Raw genomic sequence first — 12049 nt, 5'->3', positions numbered from 1 at the left:
GGTGCTGTCCTATGGTGCTCTCCGTGTCGCGCAAGCGTGAGGGGTCCTCGTTGTAGGGTGTTGCAATACGTTCATGATTCGCTTATAGTGGGTTGTGTGAGTGACTGAAACACAAACCCGAGTAAGGGGGTTGTTGCGTATGGGATAAAGAGGACTTGATGCTTTAATTCTATGGTTGGGTTTTACCTTAATGATCTTTAGTAGTTGTGGATGCTTGCTAGAGTTCCAATCATAAGTTCATATGATCCAAGTAGAGAAAGTATGTTAGCTTATGCCTCTCCCTCATATAAAATTGCAATAATGATTACCGGTCTAGTTATCGATTGCCTAGGGACAAATAACTTTCTCGTAACAAAAACCACTTTATTAAAAATAACTTAGTTGTGTCTTTATCTAAACAGCCCCTACTTTTTATTTACTTGCTCTTTATTATCTTGCAAACTTATACAACAACACCTACAAAGTACTTCTAGTTTCATACTTGTTCTAGGAAAAGCGAACGTCAAGCGTGCGTAGAGTTGTATCGGTGGTCAATAGAACTTGAGGGAATATTTGTTCTGCCTTTAGCTCCTCGTTGGGTTCGACACTCTTACTTATCGAAAACTGTTGCGATCCCCTATACTTGTGGGTTATCAAGACCTTTTTCTGGCGCCGTTGCCGGGAGCAATAGCGTGGCGTGAATATTCTCGTGTGTGCTTGTTTGCTTTATCACTAAGTAATTTTTATTTGCTGTTATTAGTTGTTTTCTATCTTTAGTTATGGGTAGGAAACACAAAATACCAAAAAAATTAGTTGTACCTACTGAACCAATGGTTGAAGAACCACTCAAAATCTATCACACTCCTGAAGCTTATTACTTGGATCATCTTCGATCCCTATGTGCTCGTGCTGAAACCCCAACTGGCTTAGTTGAGGGCAAATCCTTAGATGAGCATGCTTGTTATGTGAGACACCGTATATTTGAAAAGGGGAAACTTTTACTGGGTCAAATTCATCCTTTGCAATGCTATGCTTGGAATTTATGTGAAATATATGATTTTACTTGTTGTTCTGAAAACCCTAAGAAACACCTTCCCTATCAATGTGAGTTTAGTGATAATGGAATCGTATCTTCGTATGCTAAAGGTGTTTATAGTTACTATGATGTTCAACAAATTGAAGAATTTGTTGCTTTTAAGGGTGCTTATGAAATTGCTTCTTTGATTGAAAAGTACGATGCTACTCTTTACAAATCTGAAAATTTTGCCATACTTAAATATTGCTATGATAATTATGCTTCTAATGCCTATGTTGAACCATATATTGAGGATTACTCCGCTGTCCAAGAAGAGACTAATATTTTGCAGGAGTCTATGGAAGAAGAAATTGATGAAACTATGATCTCATTAGATGAAAAAGATGATGAGGAGAACAAAGAACAAAAGGAGGAAGAGCGGATTAGCTACCCGTGCCCACCTTCTAATGAGAGTAAATCTTCAACTCATACATTGTTTAATTTCCCTTCGTACTTACCGAAGGATTATTGCTATGATGACTATTATGATCCCGTTGATTCTCTTGGAATATCCCTTTTTGATGATGCTTGCTATGCTTGTGGCCAAGATGCCAATATGAATTATGCCTATGGAGATGAACTTGCTATAGTTCCTTATGTTAAACATGAAATTGTTGCTATTGCACCCACGCATGATAGTCCTATTATCTTTTTGAATTCTCCCGAGTACACTATATCAGAGAAGTTTGCCCTTATTAAGGATTATATTGATGGGTTGCGTTTCACTACTACACATGATGATTTTGATAGATATAATATGCATATGCTTCCTGCTCCTACTTGCAATTATTATGATAGAGAGGAACTATATCTCCACCTCTCTATGTTTCCCACGCGATAAAATTACAAGAAATTGTTTATACTATGCATTGGCCTTTACTATGTGTGCATGAATTGTTCTTTTATGACATGCCGATGCATAGGAAGAGAGTTAGACTTCGTTGTTACATGATATATGTTACTTTGTGCTCACTACTAAATTACAAATCATTGTTAATTAAAATTGGCTTTGATATACCTTGGGATCCGGGTGGATTCACTACTTGAGCACTATATGCCTAGCTTAATGGCTTTAAAGAAAGCGCTGCCAGGGAGACAACCCGGAAGTTTTAGAGAGTCATTTATTTCTGTTGAGTGCTTTTATATAGTTTAAAAACAACAAAAATAAAGAGGGGAACCCAAAACTTTTTCAAAAAGGAAAGTGAAAGTGAGAGAGACAAGCATTGTTGAAGTGGGAGAGCTCCTTGAACTTTGTTCATGCTCACGGCAACTTTGTGAATCTTGATTACAGAAACTTTTCAATAAAAATAATTATCCCCTTGTACAATTCCATTGTATTATAAAAATAACGTGCCAAGGTTTGCCTTTAGGATGTTTACATTTGCTTGATGGTTTGTACGGTGCAGGACAGAAACTTTGGCTGTAGTGCGCGATTTTAAATTTTTTAGCTGGAACGTCAAATGGTTCTGATTCTTTTTGCACTGTATTTCTATACAAATTGTTTATTTTTCCTAATTTTTGTAGAATTTTTCAAGTATCATAAGTATGGTGAATGTTCAGATTACTACAGACTGTTCTGTTTTAGACAGATTCTGTTTTTGATGCATAATTTGCTTGTTTTGATGAAACTATCAATTTATATTAGTGGATTAAGCCATGAAAAAGTTATATTACAGTAGACACAATGCAAAAACAAAATATGAATTGGTTTGCAACAGTACTTAGAGTAGTGATTTGCTTTATTATACTAACGGATCTTACCGAGTTTTCTGTTGAAGTTTTGTGTGGATGAAGTGTTCGATGATCGAGAAGGTCTCGATGTGGGAAGAAGGAAGAGAGGCAAGAGCTCAAGCTTGGGGATGCCCGAGGCACCCCTAGTAAATATTCAAGGAGACTCAAGCGTCTAAGCTTGGGGATGCCCCGGAAGGCATCCCCTCTTTCTTCAACAAGTATCGGTATGTTTTCGGATTCGTTTCGTTCATGCGATATGTGTAGTCTTGGAGCGTCTTTTGCATTTAGTTTTCACTTTTCTTTTATGCACCATGCTGGTATGAGATAGTCCTTGGTTGATTTATAGAATGCTCTATGCACTTCACTTATATCTTTTGAGTATGGCTTTATAGAATGCTTCATGTGCTTCACTTATATCATTTGAAGTTTGGATTGCATGTTTCTCTTTACATAGAAAACCGCCATTTGTAGAATGCTCTTTTGCTTCACTTATATTTGTTAGAGCATGGGCATATCTTTTGTAGAAAGAATTAAACTCTCTTGCTTCACTTATATCTATTTAGAGAGATTACAGGAATTGGTCATTCACATGGTTAGTCATAAAATCCTACATAAAACTTGTAGATAACTGAATATGATATGTTTGATTCCTTGTAATAGTTTTGCGCTATAAAAATGGTGATATTAGAGTCGTGCTAGTGGGTAGTTGTGGATTGTAGAAATACTTGTGTTGAGGTTTGTGATTCCCGTAGCATGCACGTATGGTGAACCGTTATGTAACGAAGTCGGAGCATGATTTATTTATTGATTGTCTTCCTTATGAGTGGAAGTCGGGGATGAGCGATGTTCTTTTCCTACCAATCTATCCCCCTAGGAGCATGCGCGTAGTACTTTGTTTCGATAGCTAATAGACTTTTGCAATAAGTATGTGAGTTCTTTATGACTAATGTTGAGTCCATGGATTATACGCACTCTCACCCTTCCACCATTGCTAGCCTCTCTAGTATCGCGCAACTTTCGCCGGTACCATAAACCCACCATATACCTTCCTCAAAATAGCCACCATACCTACCTATCATGGCATTTCCATAGCCATTCCGAGATATATTGCCATGCAACTTCCATCATCATCATATACATGACTTGAGCATTCATTGTCATATTGCTTTGCATGATCGTAAGATAGCTAGCATGATGTTTTCATGGCTTGTCCGTATTTTGATGTCATTGCTACGCTAGATCATTGCACATCCCGGTACACCACTAGAGGCATTCATATAGAGTCATATCTTTGTTCTAGTATCGAGTTGTAATATTGAGTTGTAAGTAAATAAAGTGTGATGATCATCATTATTAGAGCATTGCCACAGTGAGGAAAGGATGATGGAGACTATGATTCCCCCACAAGTCGGGATGAGACTCCAGACGAAAAAAAAAGAGAAAGGCCAAAAAAAGAGAAGGCCCAAAAAAAGAAGAAGAAAACAAAAAAATGAGAGAAAAAAGAGAGAATGGGCAATGTTACTATCCTTTTACCACACTTGTGCTTCAAAGTAGCACCATGTTCTTCATATAGAGAGTCTCTTGAGTTATCACTTTCATATACTAGTGGGAATTTTTCATTATAGAACTTGGCTTGTATATTCCAACGATGGGCTTCTCCAAATGCCCTAGGTCTTCATGAGCAAGCAAGTTGGATGCACACCCACTTAGTTTCAGTTTGAGCTTTCATATACTTATAGCTCTAGTGCATCCGTTGCATGGCAATCCCTACTCACTCACATTGATATCTATTGATGGGCATCTCCATAGCCCGTTGATACGCCCAGTTGATGTGAGACTATCTTCTCCTTTTTGTCTTCTCCACAACCACCATTCTATTCCACCTATAGTTCTATGTCCATGGCTCACGCTCATGTATTGCGTGAAAGTTGAAAAGGTTTGAGAACGTCAAAAGTATGAAACAATTGCTTGGCTTGTCATCAGGGTTGTGCATGATGTGAATATTTTATGTGGTGAAGATGGAGCATAGCCAGACTATATGATTTTGTAGGGATAACTTTCTTTGGCCTTGTTATTTTGAAAAGACATGATTGCTTTATTAGTGGGCTTGAAGTATTATTGTTTTTATGTCAAATGATAGACTATTGCTTTGAATCACTCGTTTCTTAATATTCATGCCATGATTAGATTACATGATCAAGATTATGCTAGGTAGCATTCCACATCAAAAATTATCTTTTTTTATCATTTACCTACTCGAGGACGAGCAGGAATTAAGCTTGGGGATGCTAATACGTCTCCATCGTATCTATAATTTTTGATTGTTCCATGCCAATATTCTACAACTTTCATATACTCTTGGCAACTTTTTATACTATTTTTGGGACTAACATATTGATCCAGTGCCCAGTGCCAGTTCCTGTTTGTTGCATGTTTTTTGTTTCGCAGAATATCCATATCAAACGGAGTCCAAACGGGATAAAAATTGACGGAGATTTTTTTGGAATATATATGATTTTTGGGAAGAAAAATCCACGCGAGAAGATGCCCGAGGGGGCCACGAGGCAGGGGGCAGGCGCGCCCCTGACCCTCGTGGCCACCCGTAAGGCGGTTAATGCCCTTCTTTCGCTGCAAGAAAGCTAATATCCGGATAGAGATCGTGTTAAAATTTCAGCCCAATCAGAGTTACGGATCTCCGGGAATATAAGAAACGGTGAAAGGGTAGGATCTGAGAACGCAGAAACAGAGAGAGACAGAGAGACAGATCCAATCTCGGAGGGGCTCTCGCCCCTCCCATGCCATGGAGACCAAGGACCAGAGGGGAAACCCTTCTCCCATCTAGGGAGGAGTTCAAGGAAGAATAAGAAGGAGGGGTCTCCCTCCCCCTCGCTTCCGGTGGCGCCGGAGTGCCACCGGGGGCCATCATCATCACCGCAATCTTCAGCAACAACTTCACCGCCATCATCACCAACTCTTCCCCCTCTATGCAGCAGTGTAACCTCTCTCTTACCCGCTGTAATCTCTACTTAAACATGGTGCTCAACGCTATATATTATTTCCCAATGATGTATGGCTATCCTATGATGTTTGAGTAGATCTATTTTGTCCTATGGGCTATTTGATGATCAAGATTGGTTTGAGTTGCATGTTTTATTATTGGTGTTCTCCTATGCTGCTCTCCGTGTCGCGCAAGCGTGAGGGATCCCCGCTGTAGGGTGTTGCTATACGTTCATGATTCGCTTATAGTGGGTTGCGTGAGTGACTGAAACACAAACCCGAGTAAGGGGGCTGTTGCGTATGGGATAAAGAGGACTTGATGCTTTAATGCTATGGTTGGGTTTTACCTTAATGATCTTTAGTAGTTGCGGATGCTTGCTAGAGTTCCAATCATAAGTGCATATGATCCAAGTAGAGGAAGTATGTTAGCTTATGCCTCTCCCTCATATAAAATTGGAATAATGATTACCGGTCTAGTTATCGATTGCCTAGGGACAAATAACTTTTTTGTAACAAAAACCACTCTACTAAAACTAACTTAGTTGTGTCTTTATCTAAACAGCCCCTACTTTTTATTTACTTGCTCTTTATTATCTTGCAAACTTATCCAACAACACCTACAAAGTACTTCTAGTTTCATGCTTTTTCTAGGTAAAGCGAACATCAAGCGTGCGTAGAGTTGTATCGGTGGTCAATAGAACTTGAGGGAATATTTGTTCTGCCTTTACCTCCTCGTTGGGTTCGACACTCTTACTTATCGAAAACTGTTGCGATCCCCTATACTTGTGGGTTATCAAACGCCATATGACCGACATGTGTAATGGGTAGAGAGGAACCGTTACCAACGGTGATGCGAGTAGGAGTATGAATGGGAGTGGAAGACGTGAGGTTACCGGGATGAGCAGTCATGTGAGCAGTGGGGCCTGAGTCCATGTACCAATCACCGCCGCCACCATAGTTACTCAGTGACGGGGCCGAATGCAGGGTGGCGAGGAGCGCGAGATCACACGGCGGCGGCAAATGGGGAGGGTAGAACCCGCCGTTGGCAGGCGCGGGGGCGGTGCTGTAGCCGCCCATGGCCGGCGAAGCCAGGTAGGGGCAGCGCTGGGCGCGGCGAAGAACGCCTGCTGGCTCGCCGGACGGGGCCCAAGGATGCCCGGGGTAGGAGACCGAGGGACCGGCATTGTGTACACGTGAACGACACCGGTCCACGGATTGGTGCCGTAAGTCCATGGTGGGGTGGCCTGCTGCTGTTGACGAGCCCCCACCCCTTCCCCCCTCCCCCCCCCCCCCGTTGCGCCTGTTGTTGCTGCTTGCGGCCGCCCCCGCGGCGGTTGCCGTGCCGCCCGCCACCCTGCGGCTGCTGCTGGGGGCCAGCGGGAGGGGCGGGGCGCGGGTGGGAGGGAAAAAATCCCGGGGGCGTGGGGGCGGTGGCTGTTGCCGCGGCGCATCGGGAGGTGCCAGCGGCGAGGGCATGGTGCTGCACGCGCTTCTTGAACCCCTTCATATGGCTCTCCTCCAACTACAAGTACGCCACAAACCTGGGGAAGGAGGGCTTCGGCATCAAGGTGAGGTTGGAGGCGGTGTTGCCGAAGTCCTTGTTGAGGCCGGCGGTGAGCATGCTCAGGAGGAGGTCGTCATCAACCTTGGCGCCGATGTCACGGAGTTCATCCGCCAACGTCTTCAGGCGGCGATAGTAGTCATCGATGGACTGGTCATCCTGATGACAGTCAAAAAATTCCTGCTGCAGAAAAACACGGCGCTGAAGCTTGTTGTTGGTGAAGAGGCCGTAGAGCTTGACCCACACGGCGCGGGCGTCATTTAGGGAACGTAGAATGCAATTTCAAAAAATTCCTACGATCACGCAAGATCTATCTAGGAGATGCATAGCAACGAGACGGGGGGAGTGTGTCCACGTACCCTCGTAGACCGAAAGCGGAAGCGTTAGGTTAACGCGGTTGATGCAGTCGAACGTCTTCACGATCCAACCGATCAAGTACCGAATGTACGGCACCTCCGAGTTGAGCACACGTTCACTCGATGATGTCCCTCGAACTCTTGATCCAGCAGAGGGTCGAGGGAGAGTTTCGTCAGCACGACGGTGTGGTGATGTGATCCGCACAGGGCTTCGCCTAAGCACTACGACACTATGACCGGAGGAGTAAATTTTGGAGGGGGCACCGCACACGGCTAAGAGAATGACTGTTGTGCTTTGGGGTGCCCCTTCCCTCATATATAAAGGAGGAGAGGAGGAGGCCGGCCACCAGGGGTGCGCCAAGGAGAGGGGAGTCCTACTAGGACTCCAGTCCTAGTAGGATCCCCCCTTTTCCTTCTCATGGAGGGGAAAGAGGGAAGGGAGAGAGAAGAGGAGAAGGAAAGGGGGGCGCGCCCCCTCCCCTAGTCCAATTCGGACTCCCTATGGGGAGGGGGCGCGGCCACCCCTTGTGGGCTGCCTCCCCTCTCCCCTATGGCCCATGTAGGCCCATTACTTTCCCCGGGGGTTCCGGTAACCCCTCGGTACTTCGATAAATATCCGAAATGTCCCAAAACCATTCCGGTGTCCACATACTATCGTCCAATATATCAATCTTTACCTTTAGACTATTTCGAGAGTCCTCGTCATGTCCGTGATCTCATCCGGGACTCCGAACAACCTTCGGTCACCAAAACACATAACTCATAATACAAATCGTCATCGAACGTTAAGCGTGCAGACCCTATAGGTTCGAGAACTATGTAGACATGATCGAGACATATCTCCGATCAATAACCAACAACGGAACCTGGATGCTCATATTGGTTCCTACATATTCTACGAAGAACTTTATCGGTCAAACCGCAATAACAACATACGTCATTCCCTTTGTCATTGGTATGTTACTTGCTCGAGATTCGATCGTCGGTATCCTCATACCTAGTTCAATCTCGTTCCCGGCAAGTCTCTTTACTCGTTCCGTAATGCATCATCTCATAACTAACTCATTAGTCACATTGCTTGCAAGGCTTATAGTGATGTGCATTACCGAGAGGGCCCAGAGATACCTCTCCGATACTTGGAGTGACAAATCCTAATCTTGATCTATGCCAACCCAACAAACACCTTCGGAGACACCTGTAGAGCATCTTTATGATTTCCTAGTTACGTTGTGATGTTTGATAGCACACAAGGTGTTCCTCCGGTATTCAAGAGTTGCATAATCTCATAGTCAAAGGAATATGTATAAGTCATGAAGAAAGCAATAGCAATAAAACTTAACGATCATTATGCTAAGCTAACGGATGGGTCTTGTCCATCACATCATTCTCCTAATGATGTGATCTCATTCATCAAATGACAACACATGTCTATGGTCAGGAAACTTAACCATCTTTGATTAACGAGCCAGTCAAGTAATGGCGTACTAGGGACACTTTGTTTTGTCTATATATTCACACATGTATCAAGTTTCCGGTTAATACAATTCTAGCATGAATAATAAACATTTATCATGATATAAGGAAATATAAATAACAACTTTGTTGTTGCCTCTAGGGAATATTTCCTTTAGTCATCACCATCGCTCACGACCATATGAAACAGGTCCTTCGAGATGGTGGTGAAGAACCACCGGATGAGCATGGCGTCGATCGCGGTCCACTCGGAGTCGCCCACCATGGCGCGGGATTCGACGGTGCCGTCAACATGATCCATGAGATTATTCTCGTGGAAGAGTAGTGAAAAGTACGTCTTCCACGCGAAGTACGTGGAGTCGGTGGCATCGAGAACGACAGGGACGCGTTCGTGGATGTTGATGTCGCGGATGTCAGCGGGGTCCGGCCCGGCGAAGGGGTTGGAGTAGGTGGAGGCGTTGGTCGACATGGCGACGGCGCGGTGATGAGAGGGAGAAGCGGCGGTTGGGGTTGGGTGAGGGTGCGGCGCGGCAGGAGGTGCGGCGCGGCGGGGGAGGCGGCGCGGCAGGGGGGAGGGCGCGCCTGGGAGGGGAGGCGCGGCCCGAGGAGAGGGTAGCGGCGGCGGCGTGGGGCGGTGGTAGCAGATGGCGGCGGTTAGGGTAGGCGGAAGCGGTTGTTAGGAGAGGACCGTGATGCTATTTTATATCATGTAGAGAATGATTTGGTACATCAATAATTGATTGATCGTGCACTAGGCACATATATATAGGTACAAGGGATGCGATCAGTGTCTTATCTCCCAAAATACAAGTACATACAGACAGTGGCGATTCTACTGGGCATGCTTTAACAGGCTCAAGCCTGCCCTCTGAAATTGTAAAACAAAAATTTGCTACCGGTTCCTAGCTCATCTCAGCCCACTGTCAAGTGTCTAGCCTGTTGTCTACCCGTTCCAACCCATGTACTGAGAAGTTGAGCCTGTCCTTCATTTTCATCCAAAATTCACCACTGCATACAGAGGGAGAAAGACACTGCAAGTGTGGCATACAAAACCCAGGCTTACGTATATGTATACATGTCCCCTTTCCCACCCTCCCCCACCCCCCCCCCCCCCCCCCCCAACCCCAAAAAAAACTGCTGATTGACATGGCAGGACGCTAGGCCAGGAGGCACAACTACTCAGCCTGGACGTGACGAGCGGGCTTCTGGCCCGGCTCATGGCCCGTTATGGACCGGACCATACGGTCCTGGCCCGGTAGAAAAAATGGTCAGGCCGAGCTCAGCAATTAGGCCCGACAAACTCTCGGTCCGGTCTGGATTTTGACCGAGCCCCCAAGGAGGACCGACAAAACGCAGTCCTCGTTCCTCATCGTCACGGCCACCGGCAACCCCCGAGCGAACCACCGCGTCTCCGAGCACCGCCGCATCCCCATCTTCCTGCCTGTGCGATGAATTGGTCCAGAACACCGCCTACACGACGCACGCACCCTCTCTTCCCCGACCAAGGCCGCCGTCTGTCTGCCGCCATCAATTTTGTCGCAGTCGTCAAGTCCCGGCCTAACTGACGTGATGAAGCAGTGCAACCTGTGCACGCAGGCACGCAGGGCACGAACTGTATCTCATTCTTTGCCTGTCGTGTCGGCGAACACTCTTGAATAAATCCGAAGCTCCTGTCATGTTTTCAGTTAGTTCAGTTAGCACTTTGGTTTTTCGTCAAGTTAGGCTCGAACACTTTCCTTCTGTTAGCTAGTTTAGCTCGCGGGTCTAACTGCCTGGAGCCAGACTCGCGCCTCGTCGGTCTGCTCGTGGAACGGCACCAGTGTTGTGAATCACGACGACCCAAAGTCAGGGGCCACGAAGCCTTGTTTCCCGTTCTGTAAGTCTGACTAATAGAACAGAAAAGGTCTGAAGTTTGTGCAGCGCAAAACACCTGTATCTTCCTTTTTTTCTTCAGCAATCTCTCGTTCGCGTGGGTTCGTTCCAAGGGCACCTCTGGTGCAGACAAACACGTCGGAGAACACACACACGTTGGTGTGCCCCGTCTTGTTCCCCATGAACTGGAAGTTGATCTCGTCATGATTGTCCCAATGTCTGAATTTGGCAATTAATTGATGCACATACAGTTAGAATTGCATGCAGTACAAGCTGATTAGCAATCTGAAACTGGAAGCGCCGATGTACATACCTCTTGAAAGCACCTACTTGACGCCGTCCTGCAGTACAAGCTGATTAGCAATCTGAAACTGGAAGTGCCGATGTGCTGACGGTAACGGACGAGCTTGATGTTGGCAGAGATGCAACCATAGATGAAGTGCCTCTTCGTCTGCAGCAAGCAGCCGGAGTAGTTGATCTTTAGGACAGGGCACGACACAGACGAACGCAGGCCGGCGCAAGGCACACACGCAGCTCACGTTCCTCCTCCATCGCTCGGTCCCTCGGTCCTGACCGAGCTTTCTCCTCGCCGGTCCGGTCCAGGGAAACAGGCCCGCTGGGCACTTCGGTCCGGTCCGGTCCGGACCGGTCGCGGCCGGTCCAAAGCACGGCTCGGTCAGGGACTGGACCGGCTCAGACCGTGTCCACCCTGCCGCACAACTGGCTTGGCCAGGAGACATCATGTGGCCGGCCGGGTGAGCTGGTACCTGCGCGGCAGCCGCCGATGGACCCTGGTTTTCTAACGGCGGGCCTCCGGCCGTCTGAGTCTGACCACCCCGTGGGCTAGCTAGCTAGTGGCCCCCGCGCATTTCATTTGGTTGTCGGCTACTTGGTTTCAACGTTCGTTGTCGAGCCGGGTACGTTGACGAGCAAAGCTACGCCGGTCGCCGCTATTTGGCCCGATCCACCGGAGTCGTCGGCACGTGCATGCTTCTCGCCGGTCCA

The sequence above is a fragment of the Triticum urartu genome, chromosome 3A, assembly GCF_056163025.1.
Source record: "Triticum urartu cultivar PI428250 chromosome 3A, HENAU_Tu73, whole genome shotgun sequence".
Taxonomy (NCBI): Eukaryota; Viridiplantae; Streptophyta; class Magnoliopsida; order Poales; family Poaceae; genus Triticum; species Triticum urartu.
The sequence above is the reverse complement of the archived record's forward strand: the minus strand, read 5'-3'. Positions refer to the sequence as shown.